This window comes from Nicotiana sylvestris, chromosome 11, assembly GCF_000393655.2.
Source record: "Nicotiana sylvestris chromosome 11, ASM39365v2, whole genome shotgun sequence".
Lineage (NCBI taxonomy): Eukaryota > Viridiplantae > Streptophyta > Magnoliopsida > Solanales > Solanaceae > Nicotiana > Nicotiana sylvestris.
The window spans coordinates 21,666,037-21,677,962 of NC_091067.1; the positions used below are offsets into that span (position 1 = coordinate 21,666,037).

At 40.1% G+C, this 11,926-nt stretch overlaps 1 non-coding gene across 1 annotated transcript; it reads right to left on the reverse strand.

Annotated features, from left to right (window-relative positions):
• Positions 1-10,785: 10,785 nt before the first annotated feature.
• On the reverse strand, positions 10,786-10,892 carry LOC138882444 (small nucleolar RNA R71). Its single transcript, XR_011404047.1, has one exon. It is a non-coding gene; the product is annotated as a small nucleolar RNA R71 (small nucleolar RNA).
• Positions 10,893-11,926: the final 1,034 nt, after the last annotated feature.

Consider the following 11,926-nt stretch of genomic DNA (forward strand, 5'->3'; position numbering starts at 1 on the left):
GATTATGATGTCACTATCTTATATCACCCAGGAAAGACCAATGTGGTGGCCGATGCTTTGAGTAGGAAGTCAGCCAATATGAGCAGTCTTGCTTATATTCCGGTCGGTGAGAGACCGCTTGCTTTGGATGTTCAAGCTTTGGCCAATCAGTTCGTGAGGTTGGATGTTTCTGAGCCCAGCCGTATGTTAGCTTGCACAGTTGCTCATTCTTCTTTATTAGAGTGTATCCAAGATCGGTAGTATGATGATCCCCATTTATGTGTCCTCAGAGACACGGTGCAGCACGGAGGTGCTAAGCAGGTTACCTTAGGTGATGATGGAGTTTTGAGATTGCAGGGTCGAGTTTGTGTGCCTAATATGGATGGGCTCCGAGAGTTGATTTTAGAGGAGGCCCATAGTTCCCGGTACTCTATTCATCAGGGCGTCGCGAAGATGTATCAGGATTTGCGGCAGCATTATTGGTGGCGGAGAATGAAGAAGGATATCGTTGCATATCTGGCTTGGTGTTTGAATTGTCAGCAGGCCAAGTATGAGCATTAGAGGCCTGGTGGTTTGTTCCAGAAGATTGAGATTCCTGAGTGGAAGTGGGAGCGGATCACTATGGACTTCGTTGTTGGACTCCCACAGACTTTGAGGAAGTTCAATGTAGTGTGGGTTATGGAAGTCTCTTATTCTTTCGAGAGGTTAGCTGAGATCTATATCTGGGAGATTGTTCGCCTTCATGGTGTGCCCGGGTCTATCATTTCGGATTGAGGTACGCAGTTTACCTCCCATTTCTAGAGAGCAGTTCAGCAAGAGTTGGGCATACGAGTTGAGTTGAGCATAGCGTTTCATCCTCATACGGACGGGCAGTCTAAGCGGACCATTTAGATTTTGGAGGATTGCTCCGAGCTTGTGTCATTGACTTTGGAGACTCGTGGGATCAGTTTTTGCCCTTAGCAGAGTTTGCCTACAACAACAACTACCAGTCGAGCATCCAGATGGCTCCTTATGAAGCTTTATATGGTAGGCGGTGTCGGTCTTCGATTGGATGGTTTGAGTCAGGAGAGGCTCGGTTTTTGGGTACGGATCTGGTTCAAGATGCCTTGCACAAGGTCAAGATTATTCAGGATAGGCTTCGTACAGCTCAGTCAAAGCAAAAGAGTTATGCCGACCGCAAGGTTCGAGATTTGGCTTTCATGGTCGGTGAGCGAGTATTGCTCCGAGTGTCGCCTATGAAGGGCGTGATGAGATTTGGGAAGAAGGGCAAGCTTAACCTTAGGTTCATTAGCCCGTTTGAAATTCTTGATCGAGTGGGAGAGGTGGCTTATAGACTTGCATTGCTTCCGAGCTTATCAGCCGTACATCCAGTGTTTCATGTGTCCATTTTTCGGAAGTATCATGGCCCATCCCACATATTATATTTCAGCACTGTCCAGTTGGACAAGGATTTGTCTTATGAGGAGGAGCCGGTGGCTATTCTAGACCGGAAGGTTCGTCAATTGAGATCGAAGAATTTTTCTTCTGTTCCTGTTCAGTGGAGTGGTCAGCCTCCTGAGGCATCGACCTGGGAGTCCGAGTCCGATATGCGGAACCGTTATCCCCATCTTTTTCCGGACTCAGATACTTCCTTCTTATGTCCGTTCGAGGACGAACGGTTGTTTTAGAGGTGGAGAATGTGATGACAAATGGCATCACTTATTTTAAAACAAAATTCTGTGTTTTGAGGCCTTAAAAACCTCTTTTAGAATCACTTTGATTTGCGTGCGCAGCCCGGACGTGTAGCCGGAAAGCCTATATGTAAAAATCTGTGAAAAATGATAAGTTTTGACTGTAAAATGAATTAATTTGACTTTGGTCAACATTTTGGGTAAACGGACTCGGACCCATGATTTGACGGTCCCGGAGGGTCTGTAGGAAAATATGGGACATAGGCGTATGCCCGGAATTGAATTCCGACGTCCCAAGCCCGAGAAATGAATTTTTGAAGAAAATTGTTTTCTGAAAAATTTAAAGGTTTTTAAAAGTGAAATGTTATGTGAAACCTTTGGTATCGGGCCCGTATTATGTTCCGGAGCCCGGTATAAATTCAATATGATTTATATATGTTGTCTGTAAAGTTTGGTGAACAACGGAGTTTATTTGACGTGAGTTGGACTTCCGGTTGGAGAGTTATGAACTTTGAGAGTTCTTGATGAAAATGTTGAGTTTTGAGGTTTAATTCATGATTTTACATGTTATTTTGATGATGTGATCGTACGAGTAGGTCCATACGATATTTTTGAGGTTGTGTGTATATTTGGTTTGGAGCTCCGAGGGTTTGGATGAGTTCGGGTAGGTTCCGGGGTGTCTTAGGCTTAAACATGGCTATTAGAGGTTCAAAAAAAATTGCAGCTCTCTGAACCTGCTAGTGCGGTCCACACTGGTTTTGTGTTGTCCGCACTGGTGGTTGTGCGGCCGCAGTGGATCTGTGCAGTCCGCACATGTTCACTGGTGACTGTGCGGCCACAGTTGATTTTGTGCTGTCCGCACAGGGAGTCTGAGAGGTTGTGCGGCCGCAGTTGATTTTGTGTGGTCCGCACAGGGGGTCTGAGAGGAGTATATTAAGATGGGATTTTTAGTTATTTTTTCATTTTTCAAAACCCCAAAAACATAAGAAGCGATTTTTCAAACAACCTTTCTTCTCTAAAACATTGATAAGTGATTTCTAACTCATTTTCTTCACTCTTTACTATCTTTTAACGTGATTTCAACTCAAAATCAATGATTTTTATGGGGGAAATTGGGTGTTTTGGGTAGAATCTAGGTTTTTCAAAAATTGGGGATTTGGACCTCGATTTGAGGTTCGATTTCAAAATAAATTATATATTTAAGTTCGTGGGGGAATGGGTAATCGGGTTTTGATTCGAACCTCGGGTTTTGACCATGTGGGCCCCGGGGCAATTTTTCACTTTTGTGTAAAACTTTAGAAAATTCATTTTCATGCATTGGGATTGATTCATTTAGTGTTTATTGATATAATTAAGTAACTTGTGACTAGATACGAGCGAATTGGTGGTGGAATCAAGGGGTAAAGCTATAGTTGAATCGTGAATTGTGTTCGTGGCATCGAGGTAAGTGTTTGGTCTAACCTTAGCTTGAGAGATTAGGAGTTATGTCTTATATGCTACATGTTAATTGTGGAGTACGACGGATAAGCATGGTGACGAGTATCTATATGTTGGTGTCAAGCATGCCCGTGAGTCTTGTATTATAATTGTTATGACTCCGTTGTGGCTTATTGTGCTTTATATGTTATTATCACCATTGTTCCCTTGCCGGGATATTTGTTTGATATTAATGATCCTTTGCCGGGATGTTTGTTTTGATAGTATTGTTGCTTTGCCGGTATGTTGTTGAAATATCATTGTTCCCTTGCCGGGAAGTTGTTATATTGCTCTTGTTCCCTTACCGGAATTCCTTGTGATTATTGTTGGCTTGTAAATAGGAGCGGGTGGTACGCCTACCACAAGATATAATGAAATGTGAGCGGGTGGTACGCCTACCACAAGATATAATGAAATGGGAGCGGGTGACACGCATACCTCAAGATAAAATAAAATGGGAGCGAGTGGTACGCCTACCACAAGATATAATGAAATGGGAGCAGGTGATACGCCTACCACAAGATATAATGAAATGGGAGTGGGTGGTACGCCTACCACAAGATATAATGAAATGGGAGCGGGTGGTATGCCTACTACAAGATATAATAAAATAGGAGCGGGTGGTATGCCTACCATGAGATAAATGAAATGGGAGCGGGTGGCACGCCTGCCACAAGATAAATGAAATGGGAGCAGGTGGGAAATCTTATAATTATTACCATGTTATCGTATTATAATTGTTAAGTAGAAATAATTAGTTAATGAATTAATTAGATTAAAGGTTTGGCTGGCCTAGCTCACATTAGTAGGCGTCATCACGACTTTCGAGGGTGGAAAATCCGGGTCGTGACAGAAACCCTATCAAAGGGAGCTATGATATGGTATCACAACTTACCTCCTAAATCTATTGACTCATTTGCTATGCTTGTAGACTCTTTCGTGAAAGCGCATGCTGGGCTATCAAAGCCGAGACCAGAAAGTCGGACCTCTTCAAAGTAAGACAAAAGGATAACGAAATGCATGAGAGTTCGTGCCTCGGTTCCAAATGGAAGGAATGGACCTACCACTGGGCGCCGATAATTGGACCGTTCAAGCTTTCACCTAATGCCTCAATGTTTGAATCTCGGTGGCTTTGCAGCAGTTAAAGCAGAATGTGATAAAATATCTGGCTGTTACTTGGGTTGATGTCCATAACCGATATCAATCAAAAATCAGAGTCGAAGGTAATCAACTGGGGCTCTTTCCGGGTCCGTTTATCCTGTTAGATACGCCGATATAGTCAAGAGACATATCGATCATGAACCAAGGTCGAACATGATCGGCATCAGCCTTACAATGGAGATCGAAGAAGTAGTGGATCAGGGCCGAATTTTGTGCGAAGTGAATGGATAAGTGACCGAGGTCAAAATATCTAGGGACTCATGAGCAAGAACGGTTTCGATAGGCTAAGGAAGTACCAAGGTTATCAGGATATAACTTTAACGCCGATACTGCCGCCATTATATCAGCTATCAGACGCATCAAAGACACCAAATGGCCTCGACCTCTACATTCGACCCAGCCCAAAGGGATCCGAACCAAATGTGCAAATATCATGGCACTCACGGCCACAGAACAGAGGATTGTCGACAGTTAAGGGAGGAGGTAGCTCGATTATTCAACAATGGGAATCTTCGAAAGTTCCTGAGCGACGGAGCCAAAAATCATTTCAAAAATGTGGATTCTAATAAACAGACTGAACAAGAAGAACCTCAACATGTCATTAACATGATCATTGGAGGGTTTGATGTTCCTCAAGGACCGATGATAAAATGCACAAAGGTATCCATCACAAGGGAAACGCGACCTCGAGATTACATACCAGAAGGGACTTTGTCTTTTAACGACGATGATGCAGAAGGGATTGTGCAGCCCCACAACAATGCACTAGTAATATTTGTACTCATGAATAAATTTCGAGTTAAATGTGTGTTAATTGATCCAGGTAGCTCGACCAACATCATCCGATCGAGGGTCGTAGAACAGCTCGGCCTCCAAGATCAAATCGTACCTGCAGTCCGAGTTTTAAACAAATTCAACATGGCATGTGAAATCACAAAGGGATGAAATAATATTACCAGTAAATGCCGATGGGACCATCTAATAAATCAAGTATTATGTGATCGAAGGGGACTGAGGTACAATGCCCTATTCGGAGGCAATGAATCCACAACATGAGGGCAATGCCCTCGACTCTTCACCAAGTGTTAAAATTCCCAACACCATGACGGATTAAAAAATCTACGGGGAGCAACCAGCCGCAAAGGAAATGCTTACTGTCGAAGAAGTGATTCTGGTATCAACACTGGCAACATCAAAGGGACCAAGTTCGGATATAAAGCAAGAGGCTAAATAGCAATTATCGACTCGAGCCACGACCCAATCGGATAAACAAGGGATTGGTGAAGACGATGATTATGGGGTTCCCAGATCTTTTATTGTCCCCGATGATTCTGACGCCACCAAATCAATGGTCGAGGAGCTGGAAGCGGTCACATTGATCAAATGCTACCTGATCGGAAGGTATACCTGGGCACGGGGTTAACCCCCGAGCTCAGAAAAAAACCTATTCAATTTCTTTTAGCTAACATAAATTGTTTCGCTTGGTCCCATCTTGATATGACCGGAATCTCGATGGAGATTACCACTCACAAGCTAAGCCTGGACCCGAAATTCTACCCAGCACAAACATGCTTTCATCAAAAACGAGGTATCTAAACTCCTTAAAATAGGGTCCATTCGGGAGGTGAAATACCCGAAATGGTCAACAACGTAGTGGTAGTCCCTGAAAAGGGGAACAAATTAAGAACGTGTGTAGACTATAAGGACTTAAATAAAGCATGTCCTAAGGACTCTTTCCCTTTGCCCAATATCGATCACATGATCAATGCTACGGTCAGCCACGAGATCCTCAATTTTCTCGATGCCTACTCCGGGTACAACCAAATACGGATGAACCCGGATGATTAGGAAAAAACCTCTTTCATCACTAAATATGGCACATACTATTATAATGTGATGCCATTTGGGTTAAAGAACGCCAATGCCACTTACCAACCCCTAGTAAACCGGATGTTCGAAGAAAAAATAGGGAATCCATGGAAGTTTACATTAAGGATATGTTGGTTAAGCCCCTGTGAGCAGAGGACCATTTAAAAAATTTGCAAGAAACATTCAGTATATTGAAGAAGTACAACATGAAGCTGAATCCGGAGAAATGTGCATTCAGAGTCGGATCAGGTAAATTTCTCGGGTTCATGGTATCCAACCGAGGAATCGAGATCAACCCCGACAAGATCAAAGCTATCGAGGATATCACGGTAGTGGACAATGTGAAGGTCGTGCGAAGGCTAACCGGGCACATTGCCACCCTGGGGCGATTCATCTCGAGGTCCTCCGATAAGAGCCACAGATTTTTCTCGTTACTGAAAGAAAAACAACTTCTCATAGACATCGGAATGCCAATCGGCCTCGGAAGAACTCAAGCGATATCTATCAAGCCCGCCACTACTTCACACGCCGAAGGTAGATGAACAACTATACATGTACTTGGCAGTATCGGAGATAGCGGTAAGCGGAGTTCTAGTTCTGGAAGAGCAAGGTACGCAATTTCCAATTTACTATGTTAGTAGGACCTGGGTGAGGCTAAAACTAGGTACCCTCACCTAGAAAAATTAGCACTCACTTTGCTAAGAGCCTCTAGGAAACTGAATCCATATTTTTAATGCTATCCTATATGTGTTTTGACTACTTACCCATTGCAAAATGTAATGCACAAACCTGAACTATCGAGACGGTTGGCCAAGTGGGCCGTAGAAATCAGCGGGTACGATATTGAATATTGACCCCGGACAGTCATTAAATCTCAAATTTTGGTAAACTTCGTGGTTGACTTTATGCCGGCCCTAATACCCGAGGTCGAAAGAGAATTGTTGGTAAACTCGGGAATGTCTTTGGGAATCTGGACCCTCTTTACGGACGGCGCCTCGAATGAAAAAGGGTCTGGGCTTGGGATCAAATTGAAGCCACCCATAGGCAATGTAGTTATATAATCTATTAGAACTATGAAATTGACTAACAACGAGGCCGAGTATGACGCCATGATTGCAGGTCTCGAATTAGCCAAAAGCTTGGGGGTGGAGGTAATTAAAGCTAAGTACGACTCCCTTCTTGTGGTAAACCAAGTTAATGTGACATTCGAAGTCAGAGAAGAACAAATGCAAAGGCATCTAGATAAGTTGCAGGTAACAATACATCGGTTCAAGGAGTGGACTTTGCATAACGTACCTTGGGATCAAAATAGCAAGGTCGGTGCCCTTGCGAACTTAGGGTTGTCGGTCGAAGATGACGAGCTCAACTCGGGGGCAGCCGTACAAATCATGAAGCCGGTAGTGGAAGAAGGTCACACCAAAATAAACTCTAAAAGCTTGACTTGGGATTGGAGAAACAAATATGTAGAATATTTGAAGATCGGGAAACTGCCCTCAGATCCAAAAGAATTGAGTACCCTGCGCACAAAGGCATCCCAATTCAGTTTGTTCGAAGATGGAACCTTGTTCAGAAGAATGTTCGATGGCCCACTAGCAATATGTTTCGGACTAGGAGATACTGCAACAACAACAACAACAACCTAGTATAATCCCACACGTGGGGTCTGGGGAGGGTAACATGTACGCAGACCTTACCCCTACCCCGAAGGGTAGAGAGGCTGTTTCCAGGAGACCCTCGACTCAAAAAGCAACAGAACCCGATATATTAGTACCATAAAAATGCATAATAAAATAACAGCAATACAATAATAGCAATACAATAGATATGAAATACAGAATACGACATACGAAAAAGTTGACTGGTATAGTAAGACTAGCAGGTAAAGCCCTGCATTAATAGATGACCAATGACATTCTTAGTCTAACTCCTAACTGGCTAGTCTCACTGGACTAGGAGATACTGATAAGAGAAAAATATCATGCATAAGTTGAGCTAGAATTTAATTTTTAGTACTAATATTTTTCTCTTTCTTTGCAGGAAATAATTAAACTAATAAGAAAAAGGAACAATGAGAAGAAAAAGTTCACTTTCCAAGTTTGCAAAGAAAAACTATAATGCTGAAAAGTTAAAAGTAAAGTGGTTTATGCAACTTTACAAATGATGAAAGTAGTTGTGCACATAAAAAACCCAAGACAAATAAAATGGAGAAAGAAAAGGGACAACCATTGCTGGAAAGAGGAAACCAAAAAGGAGTAAAATCATTAGTAGCAAGTGGACATGTGCTACTTTTGAAAGAAAATTTTGTCAGCAAAATCAATTTCAAGACACAAAGTTTAATTTGCCAAGTAGATCCAAGTTGCCGTGAAATCAATTTGGCATTTGTTAGTTGGCAACTTGGGCCAACTTAAATGAAAAAGTAGACAAAGTTTTATTTAATTGAAAAAGAAGTCCAGAAATAACGGGAATTGTTGGGGAGACCTTGCTATAAATAGCTGCATCTTAAGCTGTTTGAACCAGAGAGCAGAAAGCAGAAGCCTCATTCTTGATCAACTCATTTCTTTCATTTTTCTAAGTTCTTATTTTGTGAATATTTTCTTTCTTCTTTTAGCCACTATACTGGCTTCATTTCTAGTTCCGAATAAATTATAATATTGGAAATTACTCTAGCACCTGTTTTTAATTAAATAGGGGGAATTATTCTCTTGAATATTTCTTTCTATTTTCTTATTTAATGGGCAAGAATATTTCCGTTGTCAGTACTAACTCCATTATGGAGTAACTTTTCTTGTGCTGGTAGAGTGATGGATCTTAATATTTCTATATAATAGTAGATATTATTCCTCAATTTCACATGTTTGACCTGAAGTTTTTCATTTAAATTTTATCTGATTTATAGTTAGGTGTTATTTAATTTGTTAACATCTATCTATTTTATACTAAACATTAACTTTTACTAATTCTGTAATCGAAAGAGGAGAAAGAGTAAATAGTTAATTTTGGTATTGATAAATGTTAACTTTTATTTAGTGACATCTAACTCGTATATGTTAAAATTGATTCTACACTTATTTGTAATCGAAAAAAACGAATATTGTAGTAATTAGTTATAACAAGTAGGGTCACCGAAAGGGACTTACTAAAAAGAGCAAGTTTTAGTTTAAGCATATATTTCTGGCTCTTTAATATTACTATTCTAACGATTAATTTATAAACCGAGAGCAGTGCAATTAATTGTTCAACTTAAGTAATGATATATAAATGTAATCGTGAGAGGCATTTATATATTTGCGAGAAATAGAAATTGAAGGATAGTTTTACCTATTATATAATAGATATATTAAGTGAAGTTATGATCCCAATACCTTTTTATTATATTTGTGAAAAACAAAATATTTTCTATTGCTATATTCATGCATTTTTAGTTAGTTAATTCACAACTCAACTCTTCTTGGTTTCCTCAAATAGTAATTAAAACAAGAAATATTTGTAGAATAGATAAACCAATCTCTGTGGGTTTGATATCTTTCTATACTATAATTTGACAGAGTATTAGTTTAAATTTTATACACGACAGACAGTCAAATATTTGGCGTCGTTGCGGGGGATTGGCAACATCTACTTCAGATTAATTGTTTTGTTATTAATTTGAGAACTTACTACTATTATTATTATTATTAGTAGTAGTAGTAGTAGTAGCAGCATTAGTATTATTATTATCTTTGTTTTTTTTTGTTACTACTGTAATTATTGTTACTAGTAATGTCTTTCTAGAATCTCTTATTAACAATATTACTACTTACGGTTTTCGTATCATTTTTCTTTCTTCATCTTTATAATTTTTTTTTTATTCTACGGTATTATTTTATTGTTTCTAGGATCAGCTAGCTCATTTCATAAAAACAACATATTTTATTTTCTATTTTTAATTAGTATCACTAGTTATATTAAGTACTACTACTATTTTAATATATATTTTTTTCTTTTTTGTATCACCACTACTATTTTAGGAACTAAATTTGATTTTCTTTCAAAAAAGATTCTTTTCTTTAAGGAATTCAGATAGTTTATGACCCGCTCTTCTACAAAAGAGTTGGCGAATTACGATTCAGAAATTGAAAAAACTCTTCGATTGCACAGAAAAGGACAAACATCATCTCCTCAAAGTATAACTTGTGAAGAAATGGAGAATGAAGAGCTTAATAATAACCAACTTCCACCACATCAAGTGGAAGAACGGTTCGATGAGGTGGCTTCACGACGTGATAGAATACTTAGAGATTATGCAAGGCCAGATCATTTTGAAGGAGAATCAAGTGTGAGGAGACCAACAATTGCAGCAAACAACTTTGAAATCCACACAGGTTTAATTCAAACCATTCAACAGTCATGTTAGTTTACTGGTGATGCGAGTGAAGATCCTCATACCCATCTAATTGATTTTCTTGAATTAGTTAAAACTTGTAGGTATAATGGAGTCACAACAGACGCTATCAGGTTATGGCTTTTTCCTTTTTCATTAAAAGGTGATGCAAAAACATGGTTGCGAAGTCTGGCAAGAGGTTCAATCACTACATGGGACCAAATGACTCAGAAATTTCTTAATAAATATTTTTTACCGGCAAAAACATTTAAAATGAAGCAAGAAATCAATAATTTTATGAAGACAGATTCTGAATCTGTATACCAAGCATGGGAATGATTAAAAGCAATGTTAAGATAATGCCCACACCATGGTATCCAAGATCCTGACATCTTATATATATTTTATCATGGTCTTAAACCCTCTGCTAGAAATGTTATTGATGCAACATCAGGAGGATCCATAATGAGCAAAACCATTGCAGAAGCTATGCAATTGCTTAATGAAATTTCAGAAAATGCTATTCAATGGCCCTTTGACAGAATGATTGTTAAAAAAGCAGCAGGAGTCAATCAAGTGGATGTGACGACCCTGCCGGTTGTCTTAAGAATTAACACCTCGATCCCCTATTAACTGCTTTTCCCAAGTTTATTTCTGCTAATGTGAATTTTCGGGATGTTCGGTTTTGAATTTCGGTGAGTTTCGGGACACTTAGTCCCTAAATGAGAGCTTAAGTGTTGGAAAATTGACCGTAGTTGGAACAGTGTGAAAACGGCCTCGAAATGGAAATTCGATGGTTCCGCTAGCTCCGTTGGGTGATTTCAGGGTGGGGAGCGTGTTCGGAGTATGTTTTTGAGGTACGTAGCTAATTTAGGCTTGAAATGCCGAAAGTTGAGTTTTTGAAGTTTCCGGTCCGATAGTGAGATTTTTGATCTGAGAGTCGGAATGGAATTCCGAGAGTTTCAGTAGTTCCTTCATATCATTTGGGATGTGCGTGCAAAATTTCAGGTTATTCGGAGATGGTTTGGTTGGGTTTTTTATCGAAAGCGTATTTTGAGGAAATTTGGAGTTCTTAGGCTTAAATCCTTGATTAATCCGAGGTTTCGATGTTGTTTTAGGCGTTTTAAGGATTGGTACAAGTATGAATAAGGTATTAGGTGATATTGGTGCTTTTGGTGGAGGTCCCGGGGGCCTCAGGGTGATTTCAAATGGTTGACGGGAAGGTTGAAGAAGTGTTGCACCAGTTGTAGCATTGCTGCTTCTAGTATTTTCACATCTGCGGCTTGGGGACCGCAGATGCAGTGCCGCAGGAGTAGCTAAAGGGCCGCAGAAGTGGCTTTGGGTCGGATCTTCAGAAACCGCAGATGTGGTGTGAGGCTCGTAGAAGCGGAACCGCTCCTGCGGTTAAAGG